The sequence below is a fragment of the Gorilla gorilla genome, chromosome 3 (assembly GCF_029281585.2).
Source record: "Gorilla gorilla gorilla isolate KB3781 chromosome 3, NHGRI_mGorGor1-v2.1_pri, whole genome shotgun sequence".
NCBI classification, from domain to species: Eukaryota; Metazoa; Chordata; class Mammalia; order Primates; family Hominidae; genus Gorilla; species Gorilla gorilla.
This window is the reverse complement of record NC_073227.2, coordinates 79,206,830-79,225,515: the sequence shown is the minus strand read 5'-3', so window position 1 is coordinate 79,225,515 and position 18,686 is coordinate 79,206,830.

Here is an 18,686-nt window from a genome sequence, read left to right as displayed (position 1 = left end):
TATGTAAAATATATTTGGTGAAATTTGATATTTTATGTACAGTATATAATATATATTTGGTGTACTTTCATATTTTATGTACAGTATAAAATATATACTTGATGTACTTTCAAGTTTTATGTGCAGTATATAATAAATATTTGGGGTTCCTTCATATTTTATGTACAGTATATAATATATATTTTGTGAAATTTGATATTTCATCTACTGTATATAAGATATCGTTGGTGAAATTTGATATTTTATGTACAGTATATGATATATAATTGGTGTACTTTCATATTTTACTTGCAGTATATAATACCTATTTGGTGTACTTTGATATTTTATGTACAGTGCATAATATATAGGTGTAGTTTCATATTTTATGTACAGTATATGGTATATAATTCCTGAAATTTGATATTATATGTACAGTATATGATATGTATTTGGTGTAATTTGATATTATATGTACAATATATAATATGTATTTGGTGAAATTTTATATTTTATGTACAGTATATAATATATATTTGGTGTACTTTCATATTTTATGTACAGTATATAGTATATATTAGGTGAAATTTGATTTTTTATGTACATTATATAATAGATATTTGGTGAAATGTGATATTATATGTACAGTATATTATGTTTTTGGTGAAATTTGATATTTTATGTACAGTATATAAGATATATTTGGTGAAATTTTATATTTTATAAACAGTATATATTGTATATTTTGTGTACTTTCATATTTTATGTACAGTGTATAGAATATATTTGGTGACATTTGATATTTTATGTACAGTATGTAATATAAATTTGTTGAAATTTGATATTTTATGTACAGTATGAAATATATATTTGGTGTACTTTCATATTTTAAGTACAGTATAAAATATATACTTGATGTAGTTTCATATTTTATGTACAGAAAATAATATATATTTGTTGAAATTTCTTATTTTATGTACAGTATATAATATATATTTGGTGAAATTTGATATTATAGGTACAGTATATAATATATATTTGGTGAAATTTGATATTTTTTGAACTGTATATAATATATATTTGGTGAAATTTCATACTTTATGTACAGTATAAAACATATATTTGGTGAAATTTGATATTTTATGTACAGTATATAATATATATTTGGTGTACTTTCATATTTTATGTGCAGTATAAAATATATACTTGATGTACTTTCATATTTTATGTAAGAAAATAATACATATTTGTTGAAATTTGATATTTTATGTACAGTATATAATTTATATTTGGTGCAATTTTATGTTTTATGTACTCTATATCATATATATTTGGTGTACTTACCAGTTTTATGTACAGTATATAATATATATTTGGTGAAATTTGATATTTTATGTACAGTATATTATATATATTTGGTGAAATTTGATATTTTATATACAGTAAGTAATATATATTTGGTGTACTTTCATATTTTATGTACAGTATAAAATACATACTTGATGTAGTTTCATATTTTATGTACAGTAAATAATACATATTTTTTGAAATTTAATATTTTATGTACAGTATATAGTATATATTTGGTGACATTTGATATTTTATGTACAGTATGTAATATAAATTTGTTGAAATTTGATATTTTATGTACAGTATGTAATATATCTTTGGTGTACTTTCATATTTTATGTAGAGTATAAAATATATACTTGATGTACTTTCAAGTTTTATGGACAGAATACAATATATATTTGGTGTACTTTCATATTTTATATACAGTATATAATATATATTTTGTGAATTTGGATATTTCGTGTACGGTATGTTAGACATAATTGGTGAAATTTGATATTTTCTGTACAGTAGATGATATATAACTTGTGTACTTTCATCTTTTACTTGCAGTATATAATACATATTTGGTGTACTTTGATATTTTATGTACAGTTTATAATATATATTTGGTGAAATTTGATATTTTACATACGGTATATAATATATATTTGGTGAAATTTGAGATTTTATGTACAGTATATGATATATATTTGGTGTACTTTCATATTTTACTTACAGTATATAATATATCTTTGGTGTACTTTGATATTTTATGTACAGCATATAATATATATTGGTGTATTTTCATATTTTATGTAGAGCATATAGTATATAATTGCTGAAATTTGATATTTTATGTACAGTATATAATATGTATTTTGTGTAATTTGATATTATATGTACAGTATATAATATATATTTGGTGAAATTTGATATTTTACACACAGTATATAATATATATTTGGTGAAATTTGAGATTTTATGTACGGTATATGATATATATTTGGTGTAATTTCATATTTTACTTACAGTATATAATATATATTTGGTGTACTTTGCTTTTTTATGTACAGTATATAATATATATTGGTGTAGTTTCATATTTTATGTAGAGTATATAATACATATTTGGTGAAATTTGGTATTTTATATACAGTATGTAATATATATTTGGTGTACTTTCATATTATATGTACAGTATAAAACATATAATTCTACTTTCATATTTTATGTACAGTAATTAATACATATTTGTTGAAATTTTATATTTTATATACAGTATATAATATGTATTTTGTGTAATCTGATATTATATGTAAAGTATATAATATATATTTGCTGAAATTTCTTATTTTATGAACAGTATATAATATATATTTGGTGAAATTTGAGATTTTATGTACAGTATGTGATATATATTTGGTGTACTTTCATATTTTACTTACAGTATATAATATATACTTGGTGTACTTTGATATTTTATGTACAGTATATAATATATATTGGTGTAGTTTCATATTTTATGTAGAGTATATAGTATATAATTGCTGAAATTTGATATTTTATATACAGTATATAATATGTATTTTGTGTAATCTGATATTATATGTAAAGTATATAATATATATTTGGTGAAATTTTATATTTTATATACAGTATATAACATATATTTGGTGTAATTTCATATTTTATGTACGGTTTATAGTATATATTTCGTGACATTTGATATTTTATGTACAGTATATAATATATATTTGTTGAAATTTGATATTTTATGTACAGTATATAATATATATTTGCTGAAATTTTATATTTTATGTACAGTGTATAATATATATTTGGTGTACTTTCATATTTTATGTACAGTATATAGTATATATTTGGTGACATTTCATATTTTATGAACAATAGGTAAGATATGTTTGTTGAAATTTGATATTTTATGTACAGTATATAATATATATTCGGTGAAGTTTGATATTATAGGTACAGTATATAATATATATTTGGTGAAATTTGATATTTTATGTACAGTATATAATATATATTTGGTGAAATTTGATATTTTATGTACGGTACATAATATATATTTGGTGTACTTTCATATTTTATGTACAGTATATAGTATATATCTGGTGAAATTTGATATTTTTTGCACAGTATATAGCAGATATTTGGTGAAATTTGATATTATATGTACAGTATATAATATACTTTGGGTTAAATTTGATATTTTGTGTACAGTATATAATATATATTTGGTGAAATTTGATATTTTATGTACAGTATATAATATATATTTGGTGAAATTTGATATTTTATATACAGTATCTAATATATATTTGGTGTACTTTCATATTTTATGTACAGTATAAAATATATACTTGATGTACTTTCATATTATATGTACAGCAAATAATACATATTTGTTGAAATTTGATATTTTATATACAGTATATAATATATATTTGGCGAAATTTGATATTAATTGTACAGTATATAGTATATATTTGTTGACATTTCATATTTTATGTACGGTATATAATATATATTTGTTGAAATTTGATTTTTTATGTAAAGTATATAATATATATTTGGTGAAATTTTATATTTTATGTACACTAGATACTATATATTTGGTGTACTTTCATATTTTATGTACAGTATATAGTATATATTTGGTGACATTTGATATTTTATGTACAATATATAAGATATGTTTGTTGAAATTTGATATTTTATGTACAGTATATAATATATATTTGGTGAAATTTGATATTTTATGTACAGTATATAATATATATTTGGTGAAATTTGATAATTTAGGTACAGTATAAAAGATATATTTGGTGAAATTTGATATTTTATGTACAGTATATAATATATATTTGGTGAAATTTGATATTTCACCCACAGTATATAATATATATTTGATGAAATTTGAGATTTTATGTATGGTATATGATATATATTTGGTGTACTTTCATATTTTACTTATAGTATATAATATATATTTGGTGTACTTTGATATTTTATGCACAGTATATAATATATATTGGTGTAGTTTCATACTTTATGTAGAGTATATAGTATATAATTGCTGAAATTTGATATTTTATATACAGTATATAATATGTATTTTGTGTAATCTGATATTATATGTAAAGTATATAATATATATTTGGTGAAATTTTATATTTTATATAAAGTATATAACATATATTTGGTGTAATTTCATATTTTATGTACAGTATATAGTATATATTTGGTGACATTTGATATTTTATGTACAGTATATAATATATATTTGCTGAAATTTGATATTTTATTTACAGTAAATAATATATATTTGGTGAAATTTTATATTTTATGTACAGTGTATAATATATATTTGGTGTACTTTCATATTTTATGTACAGTATATAGTATATAGTTGGTGACATTAAATATTTTATGTACAGTAGGTAATATATATTTGTTGAAATTTGACATTTATATACAGTATATAATATATATTTGGTGAAATTTTATATTTTACTTACAGTATATAATATATATTTGGTGTATTTTCATATTTTATGTACAGTCTATAATATATATATGGTGACATTTGATATTTTATCAACAATATGTAAGATATGTTTGTTGAAATTTGATATTTTATGTACAGTATATAATATATATTTGGTGAAATTTGATATTATAGGTACAGTATATAATATATATTTGGTGAAATTTGATATTTTATGTACGGTATATAATATATATTTGGTGAAATTTGATATTTTATGTACAGTATATAATATATATTTGGTGAAATTTGACATTTTATGTACAGTATATATATATTTGGTGTACTTTCATATTTTATGTACAGTATATAGTATATATTTGGTGAAATTTGATATTTTTTGCACAGTATATAGCAGATATTTGGTGAAATTTGATATTATATGTACAGTATATAATATACTTTGGGTTAAATTTGATATTTTGTCAACATTATATAATATATATTTGGTGAAATTTGATATTTTATGTACAGTATATAATATATACTTGGTGAAATTTGATATTTTATATACAGTATTTAATATATATTTGGTGTACTTTCATATTTTATGTACAGTATAAAATATATTCTTGATGTACTTTCATATTTTATGTACAGCAAATAATACATATTTGTTGTATTTTGATATTTTATATACAGTATATAATATATATTTGGCGAAATTTGATATTAATTGTACAGTATATAATATATATTTGGTGAAATTTGATATTTTATGTACAGTATGTAAAATATATTTGGTGAAATTTGATATTTTACGTACAGTATATAATATATATTTGCTGTACTTTCATATTTTATGTACAGTATAAAATATATACTTGATGTACTTTCAAGTTTTATGTGCAGTATATAATAAATATTTGGGGTTCCTTCATATTTTATGTACAGTATATAATATATATTTTGTGAAATTTGATATTTCATCTACTGTATATAAGATATCGTTGGTGAAATTTGATATTTTATGTACAGTATATGATATATAATTGGTGTACTTTCATATTTTACTTGCAGTATATAATACCTATTTGGTGTACTTTGATATTTTATGTACAGTGCATAATATATAGGTGTAGTTTCATATTTTATGTACAGTATATGGTATATAATTCCTGAAATTTGATATTATATGTACAGTATATCATATGTATTTGGTGTAATTTGATATTATATGTACAATATATAATATGTATTTGGTGAAATTTTATATTTTATGTACAGTATATAATATATGTTTGGTGTACTTTCATATTTTATGTACAGTATATTGTATATATTAGGTGAAATTTGATTTTTTATGTACATTATATAACAGATATTTGGTGAAATGTGATATTATATGTACAGTATATTATGTTTTTGGTGAAATTTGATATTTTATGTACAGTATATAAGATATATTTGGTGAAATTTTATATTTTATAAACAGTATATATTGTATATTTTGTGTACTTTCATATTTTATGTACAGTGTATAGAATATATTTGGTGACATTTGATATTTTATGTACAGTATGTAATATAAATTTGTTGAAATTTGATATTTTATGTACAGTATGTAATATATATTTGGTGTACTTTCATATTTTAAGTACAGTATAAAATATATACTTGATGTAGTTTCATATTTTATGTACAGAAAATAATATATATTTGTTGAAATTTCTTATTTTATGTACAGTATATAATATATATTTGGTGAAATTTGATATTACAGGTACAGTATATAATATATATTTGGTGAAATTTGATATTTTTTGAACTGTATATAATATATATTTGGTGAAATTTCATACTTTATGTACAGTATAAAACATATATTTGGTGAAATTTGATATTTTATGTACAGTATATAATATATATTTGGTGTACTTTCATATTTTATGTGCAGTATAAAATATATACTTGATGTACTTTCATATTTTATGTAAGAAAATAATACATATTTGTTGAAATTTGATATTTTATGTACAGTATATAATTTATATTTGGTGCAATTTTATGTTTTATGTACTCTATATCATATATATTTGGTGTACTTACCAGTTTTATGTACAGTATATAATATATATTTGGTGAAATTTGATATTATAGGTACAGTATATAATATATATTTGGTGAAATTTGATATTTTACTTTCAGTATATAATATACATTTGCTGTATTTTCATATTTTATGTACAGTATATAATATATATTTGGTGACATTTGATATTTTATGAACAATATGTAAGATATGTTTGTTGAAATTTGAAATTTTGTGTACAGTATATAATATATATTTGGTGAAATTTGATGTTATAAGTACAGTATATAATATATATTTGGTGAAATTTGATATATAATGTACAGTATATAATATATATTTGGTGAAATTTGATATTTTATGTACAGTATATAAGATATATTTGGTGAAATTTGATATTTTATATACTATATATATATTTGGTGTACTTTCCTATTTTATGTACATATATAGTATATATTTGGTGAAATTCGATATTTTTTGCACAGTACATAGTAGATATTTGGTGAAATTTGATATTATATGTACAGTATATAGTATACTTTGGGTTAAATTTGATATTTTGTGTACAGTATATAATATATATTTGGTGAAATTTGATATTTTATGTACAGTATATAATATATATTTTGTGAAATTTGATATTTTATATACAGTATGTAATATATATTTGGTGTACTTTCATATTTTATGTACAGTATAAAATATATACCTGATGTACTTTCAAGTTTTATGTGCAGTATATAATAAATATTTGGGGTGCTTACTTATTTTATGTACAGTATATAATACATATTTTGTGAAATTTGATATTTCATCTACTGTATATAAGATATAGTTGGTGAAATTTGATATTTTATCTACAGTATATGATATATAATTGGTGTACTTTCATATTTTACTTGCAGTTTATAACACATATTTGGTGTACTTTCATATTTTATGTACAGTATATAGTATATATTTGTTGACATTTGATATTTTATGTATGGTATATAATATATATTTGTTGAAATTTGATATTTTATGTAAAGTATATAATATATATTTGGTGAAATTTTATATTTTATGTACACTAGATACTATATATTTGGTGTACTTTCATATTTTGTGTACAGTACATAGTATATATTTGGTGACATTTGATATTTTATGTACAATATATAAGATATGTTTGTTGAAATTTGATATTTTATGTACAGTATATAATATATATTTGGTGAAATTTGATATTTTATGTACAGTATATAATATATATTTGGTGAAATTTGATAATTTAGGTACAGTATAAAAGATATATTTGGTGAAATTTGATATTTTATGTACAGTATATAATATACATTTGGTGAAATTTGATATTTCACCCACAGTATATAATATATATTTGATGAAATTTGAGATTTTATGTACGGTATATGATATATATTTGGTGTACTTTCATATTTTACTTATAGTATATAATATATATTTGGTGTACTTTGATATTTTATGCACAGTATATAATATATATTGGTGTAGTTTCATACTTTATGTAGAGTATATAGTATATAATTGCTGAAATTTGATATTTTATATACAGTATATAATATGTATTTTGTGTAATCTGATATTATATGTAAAGTATATAATATATATTTGGTGAAATTTTATATTTTATATAAAGTATATAACATATATTTGGTGTAATTTCATATTTTATGTACAGTATATAGTATATATTTGGTGACATTTGATATTTTATGTACAGTATATAATATATATTTGCTGAAATTTGATATTTTATTTACAGTAAATAATATATATTTGGTGAAATTTTATATTTTATGTACAGTGTATAATATGTATTTGGTGTACTTTCATATTTTATGTACAGTATATAGTATATAGTTGGTGACATTAGATATTTTATGTACAGTAGATAATATATATTTGTTGAAATTTGACATTTTATATACAGTATATAATATATATTTGGTTAAATTTTATATTTTACTTACAGTATATAATACATATTTGGTGTATTTTCATATTTTATGTACAGTATATAATATATATATGGTGACATTTGATATTTTATCAACAATATGTAAGATATGTTTGTTGAAATTTGATATTTTATGTACAGTATATAATATATATTTGGTGAAATTTGATATTATAGGTACAGTATATAATATATATTTGGTGAAATTTGATATTTTATGTACGGTATATAATATATATTTGGTGAAATTTGATATTTTATGTACAGTATATAATATATATTTGGTGAAATTTGACATTTTATGTACAGTATATATATATTTGGTGTACTTTCATATTTTATGTACAGTATATAGTATATATTTGGTGAAATTTGATATTTTTTGCACAGTATATAGCAGATATTTGGTGAAATTTGATATTATATGTACAGTATATAATATACTTTGGGTTAAATTTGATATTTTGTCTACATTATATAATATATATTTGGTGAAATTTGATATTTTATGTACAGTATATAATATATACTTGGTGAAATTTGATATTTTATATACAGTATTTAATATATATTTGGTGTACTTTCATATTTTATGTACAGTATAAAATATATACTTGATGTACTTTCATATTTTATGTACAGCAAATAATACATATTTGTTGTATTTTGATATTTTATATACAGTATATAATATATATTTGGCGAAATTTGATATTAATTGTACAGTATATAATATATATTTGGTGAAATTTGATATTTTATGTACAGTATGTAAAATATATTTGGTGAAATTTGATATTTTATGTACAGTATATAATATATATTTGGTGTACTTTCATATTTTATGTACAGTATAAAATATATACTTGATGTACTTTCAAGTTTTATGTGCAGTATATAATAAATATTTGGGGTTCCTTCATATTTTATGTACAGTATGTAATATATATTTTGTGAAATTTGATATTTCATCTACTGTATATAAGATATCGTTGGTGAAATTTGATATTTTATGTACAGTATATGATATATAATTGGTGTACTTTCATATTTTACTTGCAGTATATATTACCTATTTGGTGTACTTTGATATTTTATGTACAGTGCATAATATATAGGTGTAGTTTCATATTTTATGTACAGTATATGGTATATAATTCCTGAAATTTGATATTATATGTACAGTATATGATATGTATTTGGTGTAATTTGATATTATATGTACAATATATAATATGTATTTGGTGAAATTTTATATTTTATGTACAGTATATAATATATATTTGGTGTACTTTCATATTTTATGTACAGTATATAGTATATATTAGGTGAAATTTGATTTTTTATGTACATTATATAACAGATATTTGGTGAAATGTGATATTATATGTACAGTATATTATGTTTTTGGTGAAATTTGATATTTTATGTACAGTATATAAGATATATTTGGTGAAATTTTATATTTTATAAACAGTATATATTGTATATTTTGTGTACTTTCATATTTTATGTACAGTGTATAGAATATATTTGGTGACATTTGATATTTTATGTACAGTATGTAATATAAATTTGTTGAAATTTGATATTTTATGTACAGTATGTAATATATATTTGGTGTACTTTCATATTTTATGTACAGTATAAAATATATACTTGATGTAGTTTCATATTTTATGTACAGAAAATAATATATATTTGTTGAAATTTCTTATTTTATGTACAGTATATAATATATATTTGGTGAAATTTGATATTATAGGTACAGTATATAATATATATTTGGTGAAATTTGCTATTTTTTGAACTGTATATAATATATATTTGGTGAAATTTCATACTTTATGTACAGTATAAAACATATATTTGGTGAAATTTGATATTTTATGTACAGTATATAATATATATTTGGTGTACTTTCATATTTTATGTGCAGTATAAAATATATACTTGATGTACTTTCATATTTTATGTAAGAAAATAATACATATTTGTTGAAATTTGATATTTTATGTACAGTATATAATTTATATTTGGTGCAATTTTATGTTTTATGTACTCTATATCATATATATTTGGTGTACTTACCAGTTTTATGTACAGTATATAATATATATTTGGTGAAATTTGATATTTTATGTACAGTATATTATATATATTTGGTGAAATTTGATATTTTATATACAGTAAGTAATATATATTTGGTGTACTTTCATATTTTATGTACAGTATAAAATACATACTTGATGTAGTTTCATATTTTATGTACAGTAAATAATACATATTTTTTGAAATTTAATATTTTATGTACAGTATATAGTATATATTTGGTGACATTTGATATTTTATGTACAGTATGTAATATAAATTTGTTGAAATTTGATATTTTATGTACAGTATGTAATATATCTTTGGTGTACTTTCATATTTTATGTAGAGTATAAAATATATACTTGATGTACTTTCAAGTTTTATGGACAGAATACAATATATATTTGGTGTACTTTCATATTTTATATACAGTATATAATATATATTTTGTGAATTTGGATATTTCGTGTACTGTATGTTAGACATAATTGGTGAAATTTGATATTTTCTGTACAGTAGATGATATATAACTTGTGTACTTTCATCTTTTACTTGCAGTATATAATACATATTTGGTGTACTTTGATATTTTATGTACAGTATATAATATATATTTGGTGAAATTTGATATTTTACATACGGTATATAATATATATTTGGTGAAATTTGAGATTTTATATACAGTATATGATATATATTTGGTGTACTTTCATATTTTACTTACAGTATATAATATATCTTTGGTGTACTTTGATATTTTATGTACAGCATATAATATATATTGGTGTATTTTCATATTTTATGTAGAGTATATAGTATATAATTGCTGAAATTTGATATTTTATGTACAGTATATAATATGTATTTTGTGTAATTTGATATTATATGTACAGTATATAATATATATTTGGTGAAATTTGATATTTTACACACAGTATATAATATATATTTGGTGAAATTTGAGATTTTATGTACGGTATATGATATATATTTGGTGTAATTTCATATTTTACTTACAGTATATAATATATATTTGGTGTACTTTGCTATTTTATGTACAGTATATAATATATATTGGTGTAGTTTCATATTTTATGTAGAGTATATAATACATATTTGGTGAAATTTGGTATTTTATATACAGTATGTAATATATATTTGGTGTACTTTCATATTATATGTACAGTATAAAATATATAATTCTACTTTCATATTTTATGTACAGTAATTAATACATATTTGTTGAAATTTGATATTTTATATACAGTATATAATATATATTTGGTGAAATTTCATATTATATTTACAGTATATAATATATATTTGGTGAAATTTCTTATTTTATGTACAGTATATAATATATATTTGGTGAAATTTGAGATTTTATGTACAGTATGTGATATATATTTGGTGTACTTTCATATTTTACTTACAGTATATAATATATACTTGTTGTACTTTGATATTTTATGTACAGTATATAATATATATTGGTGTAGTTTCATATTTTATGTAGAGTATATAGTATATAATTGCTGAAATTTGATATTTTATATACAGTATATAATATGTATTTTGTGTAATCTGATATTATATGTAAAGTATATAATATATATTTGGTGAAATTTTATATTTTATATACAGTATATAACATATATTTGGTGTAATTTCATATTTTATGTACGGTTTATAGTATATATTTCGTGACATTTGATATTTTATGTACAGTATATAATATATATTTGTTGAAATTTGATATTTTATGTACAGTATATAATATATATTTGCTGAAATTTTATATTTTATGTACAGTGTATAATATATATTTGGTGTACTTTCATATTTTATGTACAATTTATAGTATATATTTGGTGACATTTCATATTTTATGAACAATAGGTAAGATATGTTTGTTGAAATTTGATATTTTATGTACAGTATATAATATATATTGGGTGAAGTTTGATATTATAGGTACAGTATATAATATATATTTGGTGAAATTTGATATTTTATGTACAGTATATAATATATATTTGGTGAAATTTGATATTTTATGTACGGTACATAATATATATTTGGTGTACTTTCATATTTTATGTACAGTATATAGTATATATCTGGTGAAATTTGATATTTTTTGCACAGTATATAGCAGATATGTGGTGAAATTTGATATTATATGTACAGTATATAATATACTTTGGGTTAAATTTGATATTTTGTGTACAGTATATAATATATATTTGGTGAAATTTGATATTTTATGTACAGTATATAATATATATTTGGTGAAATTTGATATTTTATATACAGTATCTAATATATATTTGGTGTACTTTCATATTTTATGTACAGTATAAAATATATACTTGATGTACTTTCATATTTTATGTACAGCAAATAATACATATTTGTTGAAATTTGATATTTTATATACAGTATATAATATATATTTGGCGAAATTTGATATTAATTGTACAGTATATAATATATATTTGGTGAAATTTGATATTTTATGTACAGTATATAATATATATTTGCTGAAATTTGATATTTTATTTACAGTAAATAATATATATTTGGTGAAATTTTATATTTTATGTACAGTGTATAATATATATTTGGTGTACTTTCATATTTTATGTACAGTATATAGTATATAGTTGGTGACATTAAATATTTTATGTACAGTAGATAATATATATTTGTTGAAATTTGACATTTTATATACAGTATATAATATATATTTGGTGAAATTTTATATTTTACTTACAGTATATAATATATATTTGGTGTATTTTCATATTTTATGTACAGTATAAAATATATATATGGTGACATTTGATATTTTATCAACAATATGTAAGATATGTTTGTTGAAATTTGATATTTTATGTACAGTATATAATATATATTTGGTGAAATTTGATATTATAGGTACAGTATATAATATATATTTGGTGAAATTTGATATTTTATGTACGGTATATAATATATATTTGGTGAAATTTGATATTTTATGTACAGTATATAATATATATTTGGTGAAATTTGACATTTTATGTACAGTATATATATATTTGGTGTACTTTCATATTTTATGTACAGTATATAGTATATATTTGGTGAAATTTGATATTTTTTGCACAGTATATAGCAGATATTTGGTGAAATTTGATATTATATTTACAGTATATAATATACTTTGGGTTAAATTTAATATTTTGTCTACATTATATAATATATATTTGGTGAAATTTGATATTTTATATACAGTATATAATATATACTTGGTGAAATTTGATATTTTATATACAGTATTTAATATATATTTGGTGTACTTTCATATTTTATGTACAGTATAAAATATATTCTTGATGTACTTTCATATTTTATGTACAGCAAATAATACATATTTGTTGTATTTTGATATTTTATATACAGTATATAATATATATTTGGCGAAATTTGATATTAATTGTACAGTATATAATATATATTTGGTGAAATTTGATATTTTATGTACTGTATGTAAAATATATTTGGTGAAATTTGATATTTTATGTACAGTATATAATATATATTTGGTGTACTTTCATATTTTATGTACAGTATAAAATATATACTTGATGTACTTTCAAGTTTTATGTGCAGTATATAATAAATATTTGGGGTTCCTTCATATTTTATGTACAGTATATAATATATATTTTGTGAAATTTGATATTTCATCTACTGTATATAAGATATCGTTGGTGAAATTTGATATTTTATGTACAGTATATGATATATAATTGGTGTACTTTCATATTTTACTTGCAGTATATAATACCTATTTGGTGTACTTTGATATTTTATGTACAGTGCATAATATATAGGTGTAGTTTCATATTTTATGTACAGTATATGGTATATAATTCCTGAAATTTGATATTATATGTACAGTATATGATATGTATTTGGTGTAATTTGATATTATATGTACAATATATAATATGTATTTGGTGAAATTTTATATTTTATGTACAGTATATAATATATATTTGGTGTACTTTCATATTTTATGTACAGTATATAGTATATATTAGGTGAAATTTGATTTTTTATGTACATTATATAATAGATATTTGGTGAAATGTGATATTATATGTACAGTATATTATGTTTTTGGTGAAATTTGTTATTTTATGTACAGTATATAAGATATATTTGGTGAAATTTTATATTTTATAAACAGTATATATTGTATATTTTGTGTACTTTCATATTTTATGTACAGTGTAGAGAATATATTTGGTGACATTTGATATTTTATGTACAGTATGTAATATAAATTTGTTGAAATTTGATATTTTATGTAGAGTATGTAATATATATTTGGTGTACTTTCATATTTTAAGTACAGTATAAAATATATACTTGATGTAGTTTCATATTTTATGTACAGAAAATAATATATATTTGTTGAAATTTGTTATTTTATGTACAGTATATAATATATATTTGGTGAAATTTGATATTATAGGTACAGTATATAATATATATTTGGTGAAATTTGATATTTTTTGAACTGTATATAATATATATTTGGTGAAATTTCATACTTTATGTACAGTATAAAACATATATTTGGTGAAATTTGATATTTTATGTACAGTATATAATATATATTTGGTGTACTTTCATATTTTATGTGCAGTATAAAATATATACTTGATGTACTTTCATATTTTATGTAAGAAAATAATACATATTTGTTGAAATTTGATATTTTATGTACAGTATATAATTTATATTTGGTGCAATTTTCTGTTTTATGTACTCTATATCATATATATTTGGTGTACTTACCAGTTTTATGTACAGTATATAATATATATTTGGTGAAATTTGATATTATAGGTACAGTATATAATATATATTTGGTGAAATTTGATATTTTACTTTCAGTATATAATATACATTTGCTGTATTTTCATATTTTATGTACAGTATATAATATATATTTGGTGACATTTGGTATTTTATGAACAATATGTAAGATATGTTTGTTGAAATTTGAAATTTTGTGTACAGTATATAATATATATTTGGTGAAATTTGATGTTATAAGTACAGTATATAATATATATTTGGTGAAATTTGATATTTAATGTACAGTATATAATATATATTTGGTGAAATTTGATATTTTATGTACAGTATATGATATATTTGGTGAAACTTGATATTTTATATACTATATATATTTGGTGTACTTTCCTATTTTATGTACATATATAGTATATATTTGGTGAAATTCGATATTTTTTGCACAGTACATAGTAGATATTTGGTGAAATTTGATATTATATGTACAGTATATAGTATACTTTGGGTTAAATTTGATATTTTGTGTACAGTATATAATATATATTTGGTGAAATTTGATATTTTATGTACAGTATATAATATATATTTCGTGAAATTTGATATTTTATATACAGTATGTAATATATATTTGGTGTACTTTCATATTTTATGTACAGTATAAAATATATACCTGATGTACTTTCAAGTTTTATGTGCAGTATATAATAAATATTTGGGGTGCTTACTTATTTTATGTACAGTATATAATACATATTTTGTGAAATTTGATATTTCATCTACTGTATATAAGATATAGTTGGTGAAATTTGATATTTTATCTACAGTATATGATATATAATTGGTGTACTTTCATATTTTACTTGCAGTTTATAACACATATTTGGTGTACTTTCATATTTTATGTACAGTATATAGTATATATTTGTTGACATTTGATATTTTATTTACGGTATATAATATATATTTGTTGAAATTTGATATTTTATGTAAAGTATATAATATATATTTGGTGAAATTTTATATTTTATGTACACTAGATACTATATATTTGGTGTACTTTCATATTTTATGTACAGTACATAGTATATATTTGGTGACATTTGATATTTTATGTACAATATATAAGATATGTTTGTTGAAATTTGATATTTTATGTACAGTATATAATATATATTTGGTGAAATTTGATATTTTATGTACAGTATATAATATATATTTGGTGAAATTTGATAATTTAGGTACAGTATAAAAGATATATTTGGTGAAATATGATATTTTATGTACAGTATATAATATACATTTGGTGAAATTTGATATTTCACCCACAGTATATAATATATATTTGATGAAATTTGAGATTTTATGTACGGTATATGATATATATTTGGTGTACTTTCATATTTTACTTATAGTATATAATATATATTTGGTGTACTTTGATATTTTATGCACAGTATATAATATATATTGGTGTAGTTTCATACTTTATGTAGAGTATATAGTATATAATTGCTGAAATTTGATATTTTATATACAGTATATAATATGTATTTTGTGTAATCTGATATTATATGTAAAGTATATAATATATATTTAGTGAAATTTTATATTTTATATAAAGTATATAACATATATTTGGTGTAATTTCATATTTTATGTACAGTATATAGTATATATTTGGTGACATTTGATATTTTATGTACAGTATATAATATATATTTGCTGAAATTTGATATTTTATTTACAGTAAATAATCTATATTTGGTGAAATTTTATATTTTATGTACAGTGTATAATATATATTTGGTGTACTTTCATATTTTATGTACAGTATATAGTATATAGTTGGTGACATTAGATATTTTATGTACAGTAGATAATATATATTTGTTGAAATTTGACATTTTATATACAGTATATAATATATATTTGGTGAAATTTTATATTTTACTTACAGTATATAATATATATTTGGTGTATTTTCATATTTTATGTACAGTATATAATATATATATGGTGACATTTTATATTTTATCAACAATATGTAAGATATGTTTGTTGAAATTTGATATTTTATGTACAGTATATAATATATATTTGGTGAAATTTGATATTATAGGTACAGTATATAATATATATTTGGTGAAATTTGATATTTTATGTACGGTATATAATATATATTTGGTGAAATTTGATATTTTATGTACAGTATATAATATATATTTGGTGAAATTTGACATTTTATGTACAGTATATATATATTTGGTGTACTTTCATATTTTATGTACAGTATATAGTATATATTTGGTGAAATTTGATATTTTTTGCACAGTATATAGCAGATATTTGGTGAAATTTGATATTATATGTACAGTATATAATATACTTTGGGTTAAATTTGATATTTTGTCTACATTATATAATATATATTTGGTGAAATTTGATATTTTATGTACAGTATATAATATATACTTGGTGAAATTTGATATTTTATATACAGTATTTAATATATATTTGGTGTACTTTCATATTTTATGTACAGTATAAAATATATACTTGATGTACTTTCATATTTTATGTACAGCAAATAATACATATTTGTTGTATTTTGATATTTTATATACAGTATATAATATATATTTGGCGAAATTTGATATTAATTCTACAGTATATAATATATGTTTGGTGAAATTTGATATTTTATGTACAGTATATAAAATATATTTGGTGAAATTTGATATTTTATGTACAGTATATAATATATATTTGGTGTACTTTCATATTTTATGTACAGTACAAAATATATACTTGATGTA